General features: G+C 40.7%; 1 protein-coding gene across 14 annotated transcripts in view; it reads left to right on the top strand.

The window, feature by feature from the left end:
* Positions 1–17,225, top strand: part of NHSL1 (NHS like 1) — a 273,639-nt gene that overhangs the window by 159,943 nt on the left and 96,471 nt on the right. The window lies entirely within an intron of this gene.

Raw genomic sequence — 17,225 nt, 5'->3', positions numbered from 1 at the left:
TCTCTGCCAGAGCAGATCCTCACCACACAATGAAAATTCTCAGTTTACGATAATTCCCTAGTCAATGTCATGAGTCTTTTGCTGTTTTACAGTAAGGCAGTCTGGTATTTGGTGTACTGAACTGCAGATATGAATATCTAGCTGCCATATTTTCACCTGGATGTCTAACTGACTTCATGAACATATCAAAATTCCTGTCCTCCACCCCTATCTATCCCACTGCAGACTTCCCCATTCCCTGGCAAATCCGTCCTTCCAGTTGCTTAGCCCAAAAACCTTTAAGTGATTTATGACTTCTTATTTTGGTAAGGGGGTGTCGGAGAGGGGAGACAGGGTCTTCTTGTTCTGTTGCCCAGTCTGGAGTGCAGTGGTGCAATTATGGCTCACTGCAGCCTCGACCTCTTGGGCTCAAGTAATCTTCTCACCTCAGCTTCTTGAATAGCTGGGACTACAGACATGCACCGTCATACCTGGCTAATTTTTTTTATTTTTGTCGAGGTGGGGTTTTACTGTGTTGCCCAGACTGGTCTCGAACTTCTGGGCTCAGGCAATCCTCCCGCCTTTATTTCCCATAGTGCTGGAAATTATAGGCGTGAGTCACTGCGCCCAGCCAGCTACTACTTTTTTTCTTATTCCTACATTCAATTTGGCAGAAAATTCTATTGACTATATTAATTTTTTTCCACATTATCTGACTGCCTCTCACCATCTAAACTGCTACCTGCTTGGCCTGAATTTCACCTGGATTATAATAGCTTCCCTTTATAGCCTACTTTCAACCCAGTAGCCAGAGTAAATCTTTTAAGACAAGCGATATCGTGCCAGTCCTTTGCTTTAAAGCCTCATTTCACTCGGAGTAAAAGCTTGTCTTGGCAATTTCTATTTATTTTTGAAATATCAATCACAGGCCTGAAATAAACCTGGGAGGAGAAAGTCTGTTTTCTAAGCTACAGAACTTGCAGCTGCATCAAACCTTTAGTCTGGCAGAAAAGGAAAAGGTTTCCCTGCCGGAACGACAGTCCCAGCTGAGTCGTGTTCTTGTTTGATGCTCCTAGAAGGTATGGTCTTTAATGAGACTCCTCCATCTTTTCCTTAATGCAAGTGAGGATCGTTCCACCCCATCTCATTTTATCATTAAAAGTGGCAATCTGTGTACTAAATGCAGCCACAGAGATTTACCTTTGGGCTTTATTAACCAAGTTTGATAGAGTTTCCGTTGGAATTTTGGAAAACTGATTTCCATGGCTTTATTGATAGGGATTAAGTTAGAAATAAACAGCGGGGAGCCTGTAGAAGTTAGAGAACTAACTTAAACGTTGGAGCAGGTTAGTTTTTATTTGTATGCATATATCTGTTGTGCTGAGGTTGATGTGTGATAAAGTCTATGAAAAAGACTCTGCTGGTAAATACAGGGTATTGTACCCTTTCAGAGTGCTCCTTTTCTTTCATAGCATTATTAAAATGGAGAGTAGGACCCAACTCAACTCACTGAGTGGGATTTGCACGTTCTATGGGACCTGAACCCTCTTTTTTTGTGTCGTCGTCATGTACCAAGGGTCCTTTGGTTTGACTACTAGATTGTAAGCTCCTTGAGGGCTAAGTTCATTAACTCGATCCAGAAGAATTCCAGTAGATAATTGCTGATTAAAGGAATGAAATATTAATATTTAATCTAGTTTGGGTAAAAAGACTTTAACCATCACTCTCTATGAAAACAAATGGACTTTTCTGAGAATAGCTTAAAATATAAAAGTAGATTGTACTACTTTCAATGGGACTGAAAATACGCAGGCTATTAATTAGCAGAGCAAGAAAGATTTTTAATTCTGAGTTTCATTTTTTGTAGCAACTCAACCAAAAAATCTGATGAAACAGTTTCAATCATTAATGGCCTGTAGCATGTGGAAGCTGGTCATAGAGGAGGAGAAAAGTTAATGTGTTTCTAGAAATTTAAACATTCAGAACAAATGACTCTCAGCTTCATGGTGACTGGAAGGAAGATAAGCGTCCCCCCGTGTAGCTTCTTGGTCTTAGAAGTGGCAGGTCACCATCTGGAAAATGGCCCATTCCCTGCTGGCCCTTCTCAAGCATCACTCTGAAGTGGCTACACTTCTCTTGACTAAAAAGGATTAAGGATTTACTCACCAAGGAAAAACACACTCTTTATCTAAGCACTTTCCTCGCTCTTGGGTTTTCAGTGTTTTAGAAAAACACTGCAATGCATAGTCCCATGAATGGGCAATTAATCATAGACAGAAAAAAAATTATTTTCAGAAATATGAGATTATTTCTCTTAGCAAATCATCATTTAAATGTGTTTTTTTTTTAAATTTATTTTTTATTTTTTTGAGATGGAGTTTTGCTCTTCTTGCCCAGGCTGGAGTGCAGTGGCGTGATCTCGGCTCACCGCAACCTCCGCCTCCCAGGTTCAAGCAATTACCTTGCCTCAGCCTCCCGAGTAGCTGGGATTACAGGCCTGGATAATTTCATATTTTTAGTAGAGAATAGGGTTTCTCCATGTTGGTCAGGCTGGTCTTGAACTCCTGACCTCAGTGATTCGCCCACCTCGGCCTCCCAAAGTGCTGGGATTACAGGCGTGAGCCACCATGCTTGGCCGTAATTTTTTAAAATAATAATACGCATTGAAATTTTATTTCATTTTGTCTTTTTACCCTTTGTTCTAAATTTTTAGGTCCATTTGATTATTTTCTAGGGTTCCCCTGTATGTATTTTTTTCTATTGCCATTACATTTGTTCCTCATTTTCTCTAAATGTGTTCACAATCAAGTCACTGTGTGTTTTTGTCTGTATTAGGTACTATTTGAGCAAGTTGATTATTACTGAAGACCCCAAGTCAGAGTGCACCTAGAGGTACTCTGTTAATCTGTTGAGTAATTAAGTGCTTAGCTACCGTAAGGACTTCATTCCTTCCCCTTTATTTCTGTGAACTGTTATGGTTATTAGAAGTTATAGGAACCTTGACCTCTGATAGGCTGCCTTTTCAGCTTCTGTCTTGTAAGTGGGCTCATCATTTTAATGTCCAGTTGAGGTCTTATTAGATTGCACATTCGGGATGAACCTGGAATCTTCCATGATGCTATTAGCCATGAGTAAAATTTCTCCATGTAAAACAGAAAGACCCCTAAGCTAGGAATCAGAGTTTCTGATCCCAAGTCTAGCATTTATTGACTCAGAATAAGCCACCTAACTACTCTGAGCCGTTTGTTGCCATCTAATAAATAGAAGTGATTGCCCTGCTTGCTTGATGGGGTGATTTTGTGGGGGATCTAATGAGATAAGATACCCAGAATATAGCCAGAAACTAGGAACCCTCTTTCCCTCTCCTCTCCCATTCTCTTGTACTTCTTGTCAATTCCATCCCTTCTCTCCAGCCCTTGGGTCACCACTGCCTCAGTGAGATGACTGTTAGCATCTCATGCCTTTATTAGGCTCCTGACTCACAGATCCTAGGCTAATTACCTAGCATCCCTTCTCCAAACACTATCCAGAATGAAAAAACAGATCACAACTGTTTCTTCTCTGCTTAAAAAGTCTTCAGTTCCCTACCACCATCGTTCCGTTGCCTTCAGGATGAAGTGTAAATTCCCTAACATGACATAGAGGAGCCCTTCGTGACAGGATGCCTCCTTATTTTCTTCTTGAGCTTCAATTCTCAGTAGCCTCTTCCCCATCCATATTTCCCATTGTGTTCACCTTCCTTGGCATGTGCCAGGACCCTCTGCCTTGAGGGAATATCTGCTTCTCCCCTGTTGTTTCAACCTGATCTTTAGATGAGACGTACAGGATTCAGTTCAGATGTTACCTCGTCTAGGAAGTTCTCTATAATATTCCAATGCTGGTTAGTAACCCCTTCTCTGAGTTGCCTATCACAGTGTCACTTGAGTTGCCTATCAAGTGTGAGCCACACTTGTAATCCTAGCACTTTAGAAGGCTGAGGCAGGTGGATCACTTGAGGTCAGGAATTGAAGACCTGCCTAAGCAACATGGCAAAACCCTGTCCCTACAAAAACAAAAAACAAAAAGACAAAAAAATTAGCCAGGTGTGGTGGCACATACCTGTAGTCTCAGCTACTGTGGAGGCTGAAGTGGGAGGTCAAGGCTACATTGAGCCGAGATGGTGCCACTGCACTCCAGCCTGGGCAACAGAGCAAGACCTTGTTTCAGGAAAAAAGAGAAACAAAACGATTGACAAATGAAGTAGATTTAAGAAAAACAGAAACAAAATGGAAAGCATTACCCTGCTGCCTTATTTGAAGTTACGAAAGTTACAAACTAACTGTTCTTACCTGGAATACCATGCCTTGCCCTGGAAAATTGTATTTAAGAGGGAGTACCACAGTATTCTGTAAGAGTAAATTAGCATGGATATTGTCAACCAAAGGCAGTTATTCAAGACTAGGAGTGATGCTGTTTATTACCTGGAATGGTGGTGAAAACTAAAAATATGAACCCATTCGAGAAAATACAGACAAACAGTTTAATGATTGATATATATTTTAGTTCGGACTGCTATAACAAAGTACCATAGACTGTAAGCCACAAATTTTATTTCTCACAGTTCTGTTGGCTGGAAGTCTGAGATCAAGGTATCAGCACGAATTCTGGTGAGGTTCCTCTTCCAGGTTGCAGACTGCTGTCTCCTCATAGTATTTTCATATGGAAAAAGAGAGGAGAAAGCTGTGACCTTTTTTAAAAAAAAAATTATTTTTCATTTTATTTCAATAGTCAAAAACTATTGAACAGGTGGTTTTTGGTTGCATGGATAAGTTCTTTAGTGACAATTTCTGAGATTTTGGTGCACTTGCCACCTGAGCAGTGTATACCCTACCCAACATGTGGTCTTTAATCCCTCACCCCACTCCCATCCTTTCCCCTGAGTCCCCAAAGTCCATTATACCATTTTTATGCCTTTGCATCCTCATAGCTATATATCACTATATTTGGTAACTCAGTAGCTACCACTTATAGGTGAGAACATACAATATTTGGTTTTCCATCCCTGAGTTACTTCAGTTAGAATAATGGTCTCCATCTCCATCCAAGTTGCTGCAAAGACCATTATTTCATTCCACTTTATGGCTGAGTAGTATTCCATGGTGTATATATATCACATTTTCTTTATCTACTTTTCGGTTGTTGGGCATTTAGGCTGGTTCCACATTTTTGCAATTGCAAATTGTGCTGCTATAAACATGCATGTGCATGTATCTTTTTCATATAGTGACCTCTTTTCCTTTGGGTAGATATCCAATAGTGGTATTACTGGATCGAATGGTACTTCTACTTTGAGTTCTTTAAGGAATCTCCATACTGTTTTCCATAGTGGTTGTACTAGTTTACAGTTCTGCCAGCAGTGTGAAAGTGTTCCCTTTTCACCACATCCATGCCAACATGGTCATTCTTGCAAGAGTAAGGTGGTATCTCATTGCAGTTTTAATTTGCATTTCTCTGGGGCCTCTTTTATAGGTGTACTAATTTTATAGGTGTACTAATTCCATTCATGGGATCTCCACTCTGATGACCTAATCACCTTCCAAAGGCCACACCTCCTAATACCATCACATTGGGGATTAAGATTTTAACATAAGAATTTTGGGGAGACAAACATTCAGACCATTGTAATCTATAATTGATTATTAAGGCAAAATGGTCTGTTTGAGTCTTCTGGAATTAAAGAATTCAAATAATGGAAAACAACTCCAGTCTACTAAATATGATAGGCAAAAATTTTTACCCCTGTGACTTTTATTCCTGCCATGCCTGTCAGTATGTTACACTACATGGCAAAAAGGGACTTTTCAGATGTTATTAAAGTTTCTAATCAATGACCTTACCGAAGGGAGATTAGCCTGGATTGTCCAAGTGGTCCTAATGTAATCACAGGAGCACTGAAAAGCAGACCTCTCTCGGGTTGATGGCGGAGCGGGAAGTTGAGAGATTCTGTGGGTAAGGAGTCAGTGTGCTGTTGCTGGCTTGAAGATAGAGGGAGCAGTAGGAGACTGAGAAGGAACTGAATTCTGCCAACAATGAACTTGGAAGCTGATTCTTCTGCACAGCCTTCAGATAAAAGCCCAGGCTGGCCGACAGTTAAGTTTAGGCCTTGTGAGACCCTAAGCAAGGCCCCCAGCCAAGTCTGCTGGACTGCTAACCTGCAGAACTGTGAGATAATAAATGGGTATTATCTGCAAGTGCTAAATTCATGGTAAGTTGTTATAACAGCACGTGACATGGCTCTCATCCAAGGCAACATTGAGAATGAGCCTTTAGAAAGGCTGTAGAAAACTACTACATCATTAAAACAAAACAAAAAATGGAGTTGAGGGACAGGAGTGTCTTGCTTTGGGAACCTTTCTATTAGAAAGATTTGATTTCCAGTAGAACTTAATATTGGACGATGTCTGACAAACACCAAAATTGAATGACCTTTCTGACACCTGCAAGGGAGTCTTTATTTCTGGCTGATGCAAGAGATCTTTCCCTGACCCCTGGAACATCATAGTTGACCCAATGCAAGCTCCAGAGTGTGTCTCAGACTTCTAAAGGCCCCAGTGGAGACATCAATCAAGGGAATCTTATGCTATTATATGCTGACTTTGTGCAGGAGAGGTTAACAATAATAAATTCAAGGAATGAAGATTGTTTTGGGTAGTAGAATATCAAAGGCTCATTCTCAATTTTTCCAAGTGTTTTGTAAAAAATAGGACATTTGAGATGTTTACTTCTTTTCAGCACTGTTTTTCTAATGTCGCCTTTATGAGGGCCATGCTGTTTGTCAAAGGCTCCCTCGAACCTCAAACACTGGAAACATACTAATCTTGTTAATGAGAAGAGAGGATTTGATTTTGACTTCATTCCGGAAATACTGTATTCTCTTACTGCAATTTTAAAAACCATTCATTTTAGTTGTCATGTACAGGATAGACAAAGACTTAAGTCTGGTCTGTGTTTTGCCAATGTGGTGAATCCATCCATATTAAATATTAAAACAGTTGACTTGGTATCAAAATAGAGAACAATTTTGTCTGTATAGGATGATAATAGCGGTTAGAAATTAACAGTTGATAATCCTGTTTAATCCCTCACCTTTGTAGAAATTAAGTGGTTACTGCCTACATTTGTCTAGAGAACAAATCATGAATTATACGTTTATCCCTCTCAAAACATCAAATAACAAGAATTATAGATAACTTCTTGAATGACTAGTCAAAGAATGAAAATTTAAAAGGCAGGTTAGGTTGGCAGGTAAATCGTCACTCTCCACTTCCTTTCTTCCTGGACTCCAGAACTTGGCACAGTTTTCAACTCATATCTGCCTTGATTTTTTTTTTCTTCTAAAGATGACCTCATCCCTTCCTTCTGAATGGATACCTCTGGCTCTTTCACTCTGTTCTGCAGCTCTCCTTTGCTTCTCTGTTACTCTGGCTATTCTCTGAGTATTAGGAATATATCTTAAAAAGTAATACAAGAAATAAAATCTTGGTATTTTAGGCTTATCATGTAATCATCTGTAATTATATTTACTTATACAGCTTTATAATTATGTCAAATAACTTGCTTTCTCTCCATAATCACCCTGAGTTTTATACGTGTAATTTACCAGTTTCCAGTACACTACAAAATATGGATTGAAATATGGCCCGCTTAGCTCAGAGGAGGAATGTAAGAAGCATAAATAAAAAGAAAAGTCTGGCATTCGTTCACAGGCTCTTGTTTGAGGCTTTCTAATCACTAATGACTTTGGCTTAGCCAGTAGAAGTATGTGGCAAGTCACTTAACTTCCCGAGGTCCCAGCTCTTTCATCTCGACTACACAGATGGTAATTCCCTAACTCACAAGAGCTTCATGAACTTTAAATGGGGCAATGCATGCAAAGCTTGCCTGGAACCTGGCTAGACCCAGGAACTGTTAACTACTATTTTTCTTTCTGTCATGTGTGTGTGTTCAATGCTACACAGCCTCTGAAAATCTAACTGGTTTTGTCATGCTGGAGCCTCAAAGAGGATCTTTTCACTTTGGGTTTTCAGTCTCCTAAGTGGATTGATAAGGGGCGTAGTATGTACCCACTTCTTTCCACTGTTCATATGTAAATGCTTTCAACAAATGCCTGGACACTGGTAATCCGGCTGCTCTCTGACTTGCCATTTATCTTGAGCTATAAATTCAGCCGCTATTCATGGATGCAAATGAGGGGATTTGTTTTCATGGTGCTGCAAGCCTCATAAGCGTTATTACTCTTTTGTCACTTCAGATTAAAAAAAGAACAGAAACTTTTTTAAAAATTTTTTTTGGGCAAGGGGCACTTTTGCCCTCCTTCTTTTAGATTCCCAGACTGCAGTTTGTGAGCAAACTCAGAACGATCCTCTAAATGTCTGTATGATTTTTGGTGTTTCATAGTGTTTTTTTTTTTGTTTTTTTTTTTTCCTTCTGTACTTAATCTTAGTTTCCCAAATATGTAACCATGAAAGAAATCCTTATCTGCACAAAATCCAATACAGCCTCCCAGCGCTGGTCTTGACCTCATATGTCAATAGGATAAAGAGGAGGAGACTGAAGAGCGACGGCTCGGATTTGTGTGCTGCCTATGCAGCTGGCTCAGTTTGCTTTCTTGTTTAAACGCCCCAAAGCAAAGACAAAGACGCTAATGTTAGACACATGACAGGGTGGAGTACCGTTCTGAAGTGTATCTTTAAGCCCAAAGAAGCGGGATAAATGCTGGTGGAATTCCCAAAACTACCACGAATGACAAACTTTACTGATACTATCAAGATGGATTCTGTTCAATTTCAGACCATGTATCAGCTGATTTTGAAATTCATTAGTATAGTGGTTAAAAACACAAGGAAAAGAAGATATTTAAATTTTAAAAGCAGACTTTTTTAAGAAATAAATGATATAAAGTTACATTTCAAAACTCATGGGATGTGGCCAAAGCTATATGCAGAGGGAAATTAGTAAGCTCATATATTTTTAAAATAAAAAAGAATAAAAATTAAGCACCCAACTCGAGGTAAAATATAAAGAAACATTGAAAAAGCTTATCATAAAAATAGGAGAAAAATGGCAAACCCACCGGAGTTTGTTTCATATATTTGCAGGTGTTCTGGGTAAAAGTAGAGAGGGCAGGGAAGTGGCAAGTACAATATAAAAAGAGAGAAGAGTGGGCACTGTGTGTGGTAAAATAGGAAGTTTTGTTTGTTTTTCCAGACAGGGCTCACTCTATCACCCAGGCTGGAGTGCAGTGGTGCAGTCTTGGCTCACTGCAGCCTTGACTTCCCAGGCTCAAGTGATCCTCTCACCTCAGCCTTCCCAGTTGTTGGGAGTACAGGTGAGCACCACCAGGCTTGGCTAATTTTTGTATGTTTTAGAGACAGAGGTTTGCCATGTTGCCTAGGCTGGTCCCGAACTCCTAAGCTCAAGTGATCCATCCACCTCAGCCTCCCAAAGTGCTGGGATTACAGGTGTGAGCCATTGCACCTGGCTACAAAATAGAATGTTTTAACATTATGATCTGGGAACTCAAGGGCATGTTTAAAATTCTATTCTTTTTATTTATTTTTGCCCAGATATTTTCTTTTTCTTTTTTTTTTTTTAGACAGAGTCTCGCTCTGTTGCTCAGAATAGAGTGCAGTGGCATGATCTCGGCTCACTGCAACCTCCTCCTCCCAGGTTCAAGCAATTCTCATGCCTCAGCCTCCAGAGTAGCTGAGATTACAGGCTCCTCCCACCACAGCTAATTTTTGTATTTTTAGTAGAGATGGGGTTTCACCGTGTTGGCCAGGCTGGTCTCGAACTCCTGACCTCAGGTGATCCACCCACCTTGGCCTCCCAAAGTTCTGGGATTACAGGTGTGAGCCACTGCGCCTGGCCAGGTCAAATATTTTCAAATCATTCTTTTTTCTAAAAGCCTTCCTTATCAGATCCCAAAGTATTTCTCCAACACTTAAGTTGTCATTAAAACTCCCCTATGTACCCTCATTGTATCAACCCAGCTAACCTTCATTTTTATTTTGTTTTTTATTTGGCAACAAAGTACGTCCTGATTTTATACATTCTAGCTTTGGGTACATTATAGAGTGAGCATATAGGACTGCATCTTTCCCTTTTTCTTGAGATAAGGTCTCACTTCGTTGTTCAGGCTGGAATGTAGTGGAATGATTTCAGCTCACTACATCCTCGACTTCCTGGGCTCTGGTGATCTTCCCACTCAGCCACCCTGAGTAGCTGGGACTACAGGTGTGCACCACCACACCTGGCTACTTTTTAATTTTTTTGTAGAGAGAGAGAGAGTTGCTATGTTGCACATGCTGGTCTCCAACTCCCGGGCTCAAGCAGTGTGTACACTTTGGCTTCCCAAAGTGCTGGGATTATAGGCGTAAGCCACCGCGCTCAGCCCCTTCCTGTTTTTGATAGGGCTGAAACATTATCTTTTTTGTCTGTATGACAGAATATTGCACCCAGAATCGAACTTAGAGCTCAACTGGTGCGCCCTATCATCACAGAGGTGAAAAATCCAACGCCCAGAGACATTAAGCTTCCAGTACTCACATGGCAAGGTGAGGACTAGAAATGTCCATGGTGGGCCAAAGCTGCTCTGTCTCCATCATGGTCCGTAGCCGCCCATTTGCCGCTTACACGTACCCTTTCAAGATCCTTTCAGCCAAATTTTTCTTTAGCTTTTATTACACGAACCTTTGGCAAGCAGGGCTCCCGTCATTCAGATGATTTTTAAGTATTCTTTTAAATTTATTTCTGATGTTTAAGAATGGGCTTCTGATAATGTTTTATGAGATACTTCAATATTTTTTTGTGTGCCCATTTGCTAGGGAAGAAAACATTTAAATCACTCTACTAGTGTTTCCTATTTGGGAAACTTTTTGGCAATATCTTCTGAAGCTGACTATGCACACACTCTGAACCAGCAAATTCCCCTTCTGGGATTATACCCACCATAACGAGATACTTAATGTTTACCAAATGACATGCATGAGAATGTTCATAGTGCACTATTCCTAAAAGCCCCAAACTGGAAAAAAAACACTAAATGTCCATTAATAATACAATAGATAAGTAATTCTTTTACCATACCAATAAGAATAAACATATTACTGCTACACACGACCGCATAGCTGAATCTCACAAACACAGAAGAGTGTGATTCCAACCATATAAAGTTCAAAAGCAGGCAAAACTAATCTGTGGTGATTTTATTAGGGTAATGGTTGTGTGTGGGGATGGGGCTAGTGGCTGCAAGGAGGGCAGGAACAGGAGGTCTTGGGAGCTGGTAATGATCTCTGTCTTGATCTGGGTGCCGGTTACATGGGCGTTCACTTTGTGGCAACTGGTTGAGCTGCATACATAATTTGTGCTCTTTTCTGTAACCAGTGAAAAGTCTGCTTAACACCAGGCTTAATTTTAGCTTTCAGTACCCCTGTTTTGTGTGAGCCTGTGTGGGGCTTGCTTCTCGATTTACTCAGGTAAGTGCTCATCCTTCAGAGGTAAATAGGAGGGAACCTTCAGGGTCCCAGACCTGGCTTGAATTCCCACCCCACCACTTGGCAAGCTTAAGGCCTTTGGAAATTACTTAGCTTCCTACTTAGTCTTCATTTCCTCAACTCCAAAAATGGGCATAATCACAGCTCACACATCTCAGGTCTGTAATGTGAGTTCAATGAGATCATTCACATAAAATTCCCAGCCTGGAGTAAGCACGATTAACTTCTTGCTGTTATTTTTATTTTGCTTCCCTAAAGACTATTCTATGCTTTTATGACACAAGCACTCTTGCCATTTGGCCACAGGCTAGACCTACAGCATGGACCTATAGCATAGGATTTGGGCTTTCCCATTCAAAGGAGATGTCACATCCCAAATGACTCATCTTCTTCAGTACTTCAAATTCATGATGATTTCATGTCAGTAAAACCAACCAAGAATTCCCCTGTCTCAGTCTCCTATCTTCTATTCCTGGAGCTTTTAGCTCTGTTTTTGTTTTTTTTTTTCCCCCCCTCTTTAAAACATCTCTAGGCTGGGTGTGGTGGCTCATGCCTGTAATCCCAGCACTTTGGGAGGCCGAAGCGGGAAGATGGCTTGAGTCCAGGAGTTTGAGACCAGCCTGGGCAACATAGCAAGACCCTGTCTCGACAAAAAGTTTAAACAGTTAGCTGGGTGGTGGCTTGCACTTGTAGTCCCAGCTACTTGGAAGGCTGAAGCAGGAGGATGACTTGAGCCCAGGAGTTCGAGGCTACAGTGAGCTATGATCTCACCACTACACTGCAGCCTAGGTGACAGAGTGAGACCCTATTTCTAAAACATAATAAAATAAAAACAAAATTTAGAAACTCTCTTTAATTTACTGCCTTCTCCAGCTCCCCTTCTGTCCCCACCATTCCCCTGCCCCACCATTAATTTTTTTTCTCATAAATACAGAAAATACTTGGTGTGCCGCAAAACTTTATTGGCCTGACTTCCCCTAAGGACCTTAGTGGGTATATTCTGCCCACATGAGTGATTCCTCCCAGGAATGTTCTGGAATCTGCACCAAGCCAGGTAGTTGATGGTAGACTACAGAATGTTATACAGAGAGATCGTGAAAGGGTGGGGGTTGGGGGACGGAGACCCTTCCTTTCATTTTATTAATGCAACTCATTCATTCAGGAAATAATTCCTAGCCTTTCCGCCTGAAGATTATTGTCATTCATTAACCCAGATTGTTAAATCTTGTTTTGTTATGTAAATCTAAAAAGGCTTTTCATTTTCAGTGCACTGTGGACTCAAACAAATTAAGAGAGCTCAAAGAGAAAGTAAACTTTTTTTTTCCGACAGGATCTTGCTCTGTCAGCAGGCTGGAGTGCAGTGGCACAATCACGGCTCACTGCAGCCTCAGCCGCCTGGGCCCAAGCGATCTTCCCAGCTCAGCCTCCTGAGTAGCTGAAACCACATGTGCACCACCACACCTGAGTAAATGATTTTATTTTATTTGATTTGAGATGGAGTTTCACTCTTGTCACCCAGGCTGGAGTGCAATGGTGCGATCTCCGCTCACTGCAACCTCCGCTTCCTTGGTTCAAGCGATTCTCCTGCCTCAGCCTCCCGATTACAGGGATTACAGGTGCTTGCCACCATGGCTCACTAATTTTTGTATTTTTAGTAGAGATGGGGTTTCACCATGTTGGCCAGGCTGGTCTTGAACTCCTGACCTTAGGTGATACATCCGCCTCGGCCTCCCAAAGTGCTGGGATTACAGGCGTGAGCCACCACACCTGGCCTAAATTTTATATTTTTGTAGATACGGGTTTTGCTATGCTGCCCAGGCTCCAAACATTCTTTGAACAAGGAAGTTACAGTGACGGATTTCCATTGTTGAAGTTACTTTCTTGACTTCACATGTCCTTCAGGGGCCATCCATTTTTCTATTTATCTTCAGAGCAAAATTAAATAATAAAAAAGTCTGCATCTGATCTCCTGCTTTCTCACCTCCTCTTCAGTGCATCTGACTGTGGATTTCTGGCTCCACAGTATCACAGGATTCTCCTCCAGGGTGTTCACGGTTTCCACATGGCCAGACGCAATGCTCACTTTTCTGACTTTGCCATACTTACTAGCATATTCTAGGGAGCTGAAACAGTTTCCTCTGTTGGACTTCCTGAAGTCATTGGCTGCACTTCTGGGCCTTCTCCAAGGCTCCTCCTCTTCTTTCTGACCAAGAGTCTTCCTCTTTTCTCTTCCTGCCCTCTTTCCCTTGATGTTCTCTTTAAGTGGCTTTAAGTATCTTTTTATAGGCTAATTTTAAAGTTTTTTAAATCTCCTGCCCTGACCTCTGTTATGACGCAGACTCCATGCCCATATGAGATGTTCCACTTTGCCCATCTTATTATCTTCTAGCCACTCTTTCTTCCGGGTTCTCCTCCCCAATAAATAGCACCACCAGCCTGCACTCAGGCACCTTCAGCAAAAAACTCTAATCCTTTTTGATTCCTCTTTCTTCTGTCCCACATCTAATCCTTTCCAGTGCCGACCTAAAGTGTGTGACAGAGACCAACTCTTCCAAAGCAAAGAATTTATTTGGGAATAGCAGGGGATTGCAATCCAGAATACTCTTGCTATGGCAAACCATAGGCATATTCCAGGGGGTGAGGCAGGGGGTAGCTGTTTTATTTTGTTTGAGGCAGGATCTCACTTTGCTGCCCAGGCTGGACGGCAGTGGTATGATCATGGCTCACTGCAGCCCCAACCTTCTGGGCTTAAGGGGTCTTCCCGCTTCAACCTCTTAAGTAGCTGAGACCACAGGTGTGCACAACCACAGCCAGTGAATTTTTTATTTTTATTTTTGTAGAGATGGGGTCTCACTATGTTGCCCAGGCTGGTCTCGAACTTCTGGGATTACACATGTGAGCCACCACGCCTGGCCTGGGGGAGGTTTTTAAAGACAAAAAGGAAAAGTCCACCTAAGCTGTTTTGAAACAAATACTATTGGTTATAGGGATTTGTTGTAGATGTTGGTATTCGCTAATTGGTGGAGACAATCACACCTGTTAGGTGTGCACTTGTGCAGAAGGCTTATCTGGAATACTGTGGTTTTGAGGAATCCCTTGCATAGTTCCCATTATAGGCGTACCTGTATGAGGGCCCCACCATCATGGTCTCTCAGCTTCAGTTTGTTGGGTTTGACATTAGTGGCTCCATTTTGATTTTGATAACTTTCACACTGATCTACCTCCAAATTATACCCAATACACCCATTTGTCTCATTTCTAACAGGGGTTCAAGCCACCATATTTCTTTCCTAGTTGATGACAGTAGCTTCCTACTTTTACTTGCCCAGGGACAATCTGTTCTCCACACAGTGGCCAAAGAGATCTGGTTGAAGCCCATGTGTTTGTCGCAAAAAGTAGAAATCAGTTGTTCTTTCAGGCTCTGTCATAGGCAGTATCTGTGGTAAAATATTTGGAAAATATTTTTGAGAAATATCCTCATTTTTACCAGCAGAGGGAGATTAACTTGGTCAAGGTTGTATACAAGTGTAAAAATAATTAAACTGCCGGGCACAGTGGCTCACGTCTGTAATCTCAGCACTTTGGGAGGCCGAGGCGGGCAGATTGTCTGAGGTCAGGAGTTCAAGACCAGCCTGGCCAACATGGTGAAACCCCATCTCTACTAAAAATACAAAAATTAGCTGGGTGTGGTGGCGCACGCCTGTAGTCCCAGCTACTTGGGAGGTGGAGGCAGAAGAATTGCTTGAACCCGGGAGGCAGAGGTTGCAGTGAGCCGAGATCGCACCACTGCACTGCAGCCTGGTGACAGAGCGGGACTCCATCTCAAAAAAAAAAAAAAGAATTAAACTAGGCAGCGTATTCCAGCACTCAGTGTTGGGAGAGCTGTGCCCAATTTTGAAATTTTATTCTTTAGTTATTAATATTTATTTTGGTATGATTTTATATGCCAAGACTGTGTTTTATTTTATATTTTATTTTTTTAATTCTTTTATTTTATATGTTTATATTTTATTCTTTTAAAACAATCTATTTTGCCTTATTATGTTATTATTGTCATTATTCTTTGTCACTAACCTTAAAGAACACACAACAATTCGATGTGGGCAATAATGAATTGTATACTGAATGCCAGCGTTTATGGGAAAAACCCCATATTCCCCTTGTTTCAGAAAGGATTGAAGGCAGCTGGGAAAGTATAAAACATGAAAAAGGTTGAGAGGGAATAGGAAAATTTTTGATCAACTTGTCTTCATCTTTATCAACTTTTTAAGGGATGGCTCTCAAATATGTATTTTTAAAACAAAGAGTATTTCAGTAATATAAATATGGAACAAAGAGTTGCTAATCACCTCTATCTGAATACTGAAATGGAGGGAATGGGAAATACCGCCCATGTAAGTGTTCTAGATCTTTCTCCAGCTACCTTGCTAGAGACCCCTAAGTATGTGTGAAGATGTATCCTTTCTGAAGTACAAGAAGAAGCTAGCACCAGACAACAACCTGCAGACACTGTGCTTGTTTGTAAAAATTGTTCACGAGATTTTCCCGCTCCCCTGTTGATTTTCCAACAGGGTTGATGTATCATGGACAATGAGAAAAAAATCTTGTGCAAATGTCATTCCAGCCTTGCATATTAAATTATTCATGTATTGTGATGGTAACAAATTACTTTCTTCATCCAAGATGTTTCTCTGGTTAAAAAAAAAAAGACAAGAATGTTAATATTTAATGCTTTTATTACAATATATGGGTGTTTATGAAGAAATAAATATTTTTGAGTTATGAGAGACATAAAAATTCCATTTGTTTTTGATAACACATTTTTTTAAGGTCATTGCTTTATCAAAAGGAAAATTGAGTGGCAGAGTAGATTTTTTTTTTTGAAGATTCACTTTCTTTTAAATTTCTACTACTAAATTATACTTTGAAAAAATACTATTGAAGTTGTTAGTTGTTACTATATACATGGTAAGGCTTTTTTTTTCTGTGTCATTCAGAGGAGGCTTATTTATGCAGTGGTGCTCAGAAAAGTTATCTTTTCCCATTAGATGATTAGCTGTGAAGTGTTTTATTCTAAAGTGGCATTTTATTTTATATATATATATATATATATATATATATATATATTTATGTGTTTTTGAGACAGCATCTTGCTCTGTCACCCAGGCTGGAGCGCAGTGGTGCGATCTTGGCTCACTGCATCCTCCACCTCCCCAGTTCAAGTGATTCTCCTGCCTCAGCCTCCCGAGTAGCTGGGATTACAGGCATGCACCACCACACCCAGCTAATTTTTGTATTTTTAGTAGAGACGGGGTTCACCACGTTGGCCAGGCTGGTCTTGAACTCCTGACCTCAGGCGATCTGCCCGCCTTGGCCTCCCAAAGTGCTGGGATTACAGGCGTGAACTACTACGCCTGGCCTTCAGTGGCATTCTAGAATGTTCTATTGAAGTTTCTATGTCAGTGCTTGGATTTCTTACTGTCTTCCCCATTAGGACGTAGTATGTAATGAAGAATTAAAGCCAAACATAAACATTTCTAGTTTTGTTTTTGTTTTTTTTCCAACTTTAATTATATAGGCTAGCTGGAAGAGTGAGTTAATTTAACTTGTTCTTTTAATTTCTGAAGTGAGATTGCAACAACCCATGAAACGCTCTGGGTTTTTCTGAAAAAAAAAAAAAAAAAAAAAAAAATTCCTGTGGACGTTCTACCC

This window comes from Pongo abelii, chromosome 5 (genome assembly GCF_028885655.2).
Source record: "Pongo abelii isolate AG06213 chromosome 5, NHGRI_mPonAbe1-v2.0_pri, whole genome shotgun sequence".
Taxonomy (NCBI): Eukaryota; Metazoa; Chordata; class Mammalia; order Primates; family Hominidae; genus Pongo; species Pongo abelii.
This window is presented reverse-complemented; position numbering and strand designations above follow the sequence as displayed.